This window comes from Hypomesus nipponensis, chromosome 28, assembly GCF_054491055.1.
Source record: "Hypomesus nipponensis isolate SF chromosome 28, ASM5449105v1, whole genome shotgun sequence".
NCBI classification, from domain to species: Eukaryota; Metazoa; Chordata; class Actinopteri; order Osmeriformes; family Osmeridae; genus Hypomesus; species Hypomesus nipponensis.
Window position 1 is genome coordinate 12,080,001 of NC_140388.1, and position 6,672 is coordinate 12,086,672.

The window sequence follows — 6,672 nt, forward strand, 5'->3', positions numbered from 1 at the left end:
TGGGGCAGATGCCATGCGCCCGGAGGCGTGCAGACCTTCTGGAGCTGAACGAGCCCTGACACCACAGTTGTGGAGCCTGACATGCCAACTTTGTGGCTAACCGCCCTCAGGGTACGCGCTGCAGCTGCAGTTCTGTGGCGCACCAGCGGCTATCTGGATGCGCGTGTATCATGTATGCTGAAGTCTTACTGTTGAGGCCAGGGGCGTTGTTAGACCCTTTTTACTGGGGCACGTGCACCAGTATAAATCATTTGTGCCCCAGTAAAATCTAAAGTCTGAGTTTTAACAATTTACTTTATTAGTCAGTGCATTCATTTATATTGATAATCCTGGAAAAAAATGTATGCACAGTATCCAAATCAACGCTTGTAAAATCAAAGCAGTTTTACCAAAAACGCAAATGATGCCCGCAGAATTCCATGTCAGCGCGCTCTTCTGATCTTGCCGAATAGCCACTGCAGCGCGCACACACAAGTCCAGGTGTGGCCTCGGCACACGATTCAGAATTGAGGTAGGCTAAGAAAACATTACAAAACTAAAGAAAGTTTCTAAATGATAGGCCTACCGATCAACATATTTTGACTAAAACATAAAAACTTCATAATTACATGAAGCTCAAAAAACTGTATTTGCACTCAACTGATAGCGGAAAAAAACGTGAGCTTGCATTATATTGATGTCCCTGCCATGGCTGATATCAAACTTGCGTCCCTGAACTGTTGTATGGTGGGATAAGCAAGGGAGATTTCTATAGCCTAGTAGTGCATTGTGCGCATGAAGCTTGAAAGAAAAAAAGGGATATGAATCGGGGCCTGTGCCCCAGTAGAGTTTAATGTTTTACAACGCCTCTGGTTGAGGCCTGGGTTCAATTCTGACCTTGGCCTTTTGCTGCGTATTGTCCCCTTTCTCCTTCTCCCTATCTTTCCTGACACACTTCACTTAAAGGTATGTGTATTATTAAACTGTTCAAAAAAGTATGACAAATGCCAAAGAAATCACATCTTAAAAGCAAGCAGCAGTTCTTCTGAATGTTTGTTTATTCTTGTGCGGAACCAGATGGGTTTCTACCCCACATGTTCATTCACCAAATTAGTCTGGGGTGATTAATCACATGTCAGTTCCACCGGCTGCTCCCAGGTCACACGCGATGCACCTGCTTGGCGATTCACCCCGTGACGTCCTTGACTGTGAATCTGAACAGGCCGCGACGTTCACAGTTACACAGCAACGTTTGAAACCAGCTTCCATCGACGTAGGATTCGTTGATGACATCTTGTCAGAAAAGGCCATAGGGAAATTCCAGCATCGAGCCTAGCTGTCATGGTTGTGTGTTTGAGGATTCAGGCTAACAACACTAAAGTGTTAGTTGAAGCAGGGACCCTCATGACTCATTCACATTCCACCATCACATAACCGAAAAAAAACGTCAGACGATAGATTTAAAAAAAATTGTATTCGGAAACCAACCAAGCAATCCTCCCCCCCCCCCCCTCCTCCCACCTCTTCTACGAGGAGATAATTAGGCCTACATCTCGCCGCCCACAGACGCTGAGTCGTGGCTCCGTGCTGTGCAGTGTCCCTGTCAGTGTTGGTTGAGATTCACATAGCCGAGCCGTCAGCACCGTCCACCCACTCACTTTCCCTCTCCGTCGCTCCTGTTTTTGCCGACCGCGGCGGAGTCCTATGAGAAGGAAGAGGGCAGCGGAGGTCCCCAATGTCCGCCCCCGGAAGCGAAGTTACGAGTCTCGCTGGCAGTCAGAGTCCATACTTCATCTGCTTACCCCGGGGCTTTGCTGAATCCTGTGGGATAACTTTCTAACCTAAGTCTAAGTCAGGGTGGAAGAAGAGCTATCAGGAAGACTGTTATTCAAATGTGGTGTGAGATACTTTTTTATAATCTGTTAGACAAATCTGTTTGCAAATACTTGTGCACACGCACACAGTTTTTTCCCATGTGGTCTGTGTGCGGTCATTCATAAAGGATAGCTCAATGTGAAATAGCTAGCCTCGGGGGGCCGGGTCAATGAGGTAAAGAGAAAGTACACAGAGCAGAAAGCACATTAATCACGTCCACTCTGACCAGAACACAGCCAGGAAGCCAAGTGGAAAAACCTTTCTCCGTCTCTGAGAGAGTCCGTTTTCCTCTGGTGTTTGAGAAGGGCATTATATTAACTCTCATCTCCCATCCTGGCCATGGCTATACGGCTTAACCTTTCAGCTGAATTAACGACCATGATGCAGCTGTGCTGTATCTTCACTGGGGTGTAGGGCAGTGCGAGCTGTGCTCAGAGGAGTCAAGGACATTTATGGAACAGGATTTGGATTAGGGTCGGAGGTCAGAGGGGAGGCGATGAGGTCATGAACAGACACTGTGCGCCTCTGCGGACGTACTGTGTTGCACGTGAAATCCCATCTTTGCTTAATGAAATGTGATCATATTACCTAAACCGTAATGAATTATATTCCTGAGCTGGATGATGACTCCAGACAAGGGGAATGAACTTCTGTGCATCTGTTTGCGATTTACTGTGCACACTTTTGATCTTTGATATTCTGCTGACCCTTCTGTTCGTACATTGCTTTAGATAAAAGCATCCGCTAAATGAAAAAAAAAACGGACGAAACAACGAGCCTCGCTTTTTTGTTTTTGTTTTGTATCACGTGGGTCATCTCCGGTCCCCTCTGCCTTCCGCTTCCCACCTGAGCCCTCTACAGACACACAGAGATAACCCCTCCTCTTTCCTCTCCCTGTCTAACAAGATCCCCCAGTCTCTGCCAGCCGACTCAGTCATCTGGAACAAACCCCTCTACTCAGACAGACAGGCTGCCGGAAAAGGCCTGAGAGAGAGAGAGAGACAGACAGACAGACAGACAGACAGACAGACAGACAGACAGACAGAGAGAGAGAGAGAGAGAGAGAGAGAGAGAGAGAGAGGGAGAGGGAGACAGAGAGAGAGAGAGAGAGAGAGAGGGAGAGAGAAGGAGAGGGAGACAGAGAGAGAGAGAGAGAGAGAGAGAGAGAGAGAGAGAGAGAGAGAGAGAAAGAGAGAGAGAGAGAGAGAGAGAGAGAGAGAGAGAGACTGGTCTGACAGATCTGTGTATTCTCTCCTGATACCATATGATATGTCAGTTTCTCCTGAAACCTGTCAGTGACCCTGAGACGGAGTCCTCTCTTAATTATCTGACGGGTCTTTAGTCTCTGGCTCGCTCAGGTGAGAAACAACAGCTGAGCTCCTGTGTGTTGGTGTGTGAATGCACACGTGACACCAACCAAAATCTGTGACACAAAATTGTTACACTTGGCTTGTTTCCTTTTGCAGTTACAACAAAACCAAGATTTCGTCAGATGTATTTTTTGAATTTGCCTGGTTAAAGTCAAAATGCAATGAATAAATTAGGTACATCGGGACCATAGTGGCCTGCATATCTTGGTGCTGTTATCATTTTGAACATACTACTAAAGATAAAAGAATATGCAATGATTTCAAGTAACACATTTATTTGATAACAATAATAATTATCATCACAATTGACCACAAAAATTGCAAATAGTCAAATAGTAATAATTTGAGGCGAAAACAATAGTCCTAAAAAATTGAGGCAAAAATATTTGAGGCAAAATATTTCTAGCCAAAACATTTAGAGCTGGGAGAAATCTGATTGCAACATCCCATCTCTGAAACAGTGTAACAACAGTGTAATAACAACATAGTAAACATGTAATAACAGTGTAAAAATTGTAATAACCACAACAGTGTAAAAACAGTGTAACAACTGTGTAACAAGTGTAACAACAGTGTAACAACAGTGTAACAAGTGTAACAACAGTGTAACAACAGTGTAATAACAGTGTAATAACAGTGTAATAACAGTGTAATATAATAACTGTGTAATAACAACTGTGAAACAACAACGTAAAGTTATTTTAGGTTATACCTGCTAAAGTTATCCGCCTGCCTGCCTGCCTGCCTGCCTGCCTGCCTGCCTGCCTGCCTGCCTGCCTGCCTGCCTGCCTGCCTGCCTGCCTGCCTGCCTGTCTGTCTGTCTGTCTGCCTGTCTGCTTCACCAGGGAGCTTGTTGGGAGGGGGGCTGGTGGGTGGTAATCGTGCTTTGCTGACGCTCCGATGCTCCCTTCAGCCCCAGTTTTAATGAGGCTGCGGCTCTTGTTGCGATGCTAAATCTCAGTTTATTCCTCTGCAGTGGCCATGCCGCGTGAACACTTCATTAGACTTCTAGTCTGATTTGATCAAGCCTGTATATCCTCCTGTATCGCAAAGGCGTAGCAATGGCCTTCATCAAGCATACGAATATCACCATTAAAATGTCTGGAGTCCACTTGGAACGGTTTGTCTTTTGAAACCATTCAGATGTAACTATGCATGTCCTTGGATGAGTTATGTTCGCTATATATATATATTGTGATGCTTCAAGCCCTGTTATTTCACTGTAACAATCCAATTACAGTAGAAACATTACCATTCAGCTGGATGCAGCTGTTGTAAAGACTGTGAAGCTTACAAAACTCACATACGAACATCTAACAAGAGGGAAATAAAAGACGGTTTGTTTGTCACCCCAGTCTCACTGGCTCTTTGTTACCTTTCCCCAAAACCAAGTTTGATGTGTTGTAAGAAGACAGCTAGAAGCATTGTTTTTCTTCTCCTGTTTTTAAGAAAAGGTAACGACACCACTATGGTAAAAATAGCCCAGAACACGCAGTTTAGGCGCACACCTCAGTGGAATACTAAACAGACTTTTTCTGGGAAACCACGAGCGGAGGCACCTCTACGCCTACCCTGACATTTCTCTAGGTGAAAGTATAAAAGTATAAAAGTATTGAGTTTCCACATTAAAGGATGAGACTGGAAGGGCATTTCTCTCTCTCTCTCTCTTTCTCTCTCTCTCTCTCTCTCTCTCTCTCTCTCTCTCTCTCTCTCTTTCTCTCTCTCTGAGATGAGTACTAATGCGTTGCATCATGTATTATGGAACACTAGCTCCTTCAAGGAGCACCTCATATCATGAGGTCCGGTGCAGAGATGGAACTGTACGACACTTTGGCTACCAAACCATCTAAGAAGAATGTGACACATTAACAGGAAACGTCCAATTGTGTTGTATTTTTCTAAGTTAACTCATCAACACTTTAACTGATGATTTTCAACATCATTGATAACAGTTCTCCTTACGGTTGAGCTGCTTCTCACTCACTCACACACACACTCCCCCCCCCCACACACACACACACTTTCATACACACCTAACCCCTCCTGTAAGTCCATTACAGGGAAGAACCAGAGTCTCCAGTAAATATACTTGCTGCTGTAAAAGCTTGAGGTTGCAAAGGAAATATCTCACCTTCCATAAATCACACTCTCGCCTCCTAGTCAAGTAAAGACCATGGGCAGCTTTCAGGGTGTGGTGGCTTTAGATTACCTTCATAGACTTAAACCTGCAATACCTATAACATGGACATTACTGGTAGCATCGTGGAAAAGGATTGCTGGAACATAATTGTCTTGAAGGTAGCAGGCCACTCCAAAATTTGAATTCCTACTGGCACTGAGCTGTTTGTGTTGCTAGACAACTCCAACACAGCCTGTTTCGTCATGTTTTGGGTGTCATTTTTGTAGGGGGAAACTCCAAAGACAGACATACAATGTTTATTCCGGTTTACATCTAGTAAACTGGTACAGCACTGTAGCTATGTTGGCCTACTGTTCTTGAAACTGGATACATCACAAAACACATTGTTTGTGCATCGGTTGAGGTCGTTATTATTATTATCTCATCTTTTATCTTTTATTGTTATTATTGTTAGCTACTATCTATTTGATAACTGCACTGTTGTAAGTAGTTTAGCGGCACAAAGCTTTTTATTGTACTTGTATAGTTGTGTATCCTAAACTTGAATTGAATTGTTGCGGTCATTATAATTTCCATATTTTGGCTTTTCACAAACCATAACTCACCGCATAGTTGTTTTAGCTTTTTAACAAAGGTGCCACTGCCATCTTGTGGTTGAAAGTGGAACTGTAATCTAATATTTTCTTCCCTTCTTACTACAATACAGTAGCCCAACTCTAACCCTAAGGTTCGTTCTCTCCAAGGCCGTAGCCATTGAGTCAACATTGGGGAGGACACGAATATTTTTTTAATGATCATTTCGGACATCATGGGTGGTCGCCTGTCGTAGCGTAGCACATTTATATTTTTATATCAATATATTGGGGGGGACATTTTGACCAGATTTGAATATTGGGGGTGAAGTGTCCCCAATTTGTATTAGGATTACGGCCTTGGTTCTCTCCCTCTGCATCTTATGCCAGTTGACACCGTTTATCAGTTACAAAATCAAAACATTCCATAATGAACTATAACGCTGCACAGAACTAGCAAGTTTACGTAATTGTCAGATGAAAACTTGCTGGCTAACTTTAGCTATCTGTTTATTGTGTTAAGGTACCTGTTATATTATTACCATCATTTGCATTGACTGGTAATCAAATCACATGGCCAATACCACCTATCCACATAAAATTTGATCTTATTCAACAATCTCCACTCCCAAAGATAGATACAGTTAGCACTAGCTGACTTAGGATCAGAATGGACATAATGGATGAAACCTGAAGGTGGCAGTATTGCAACTTTGTTGATGTCAGCTACCGTGAA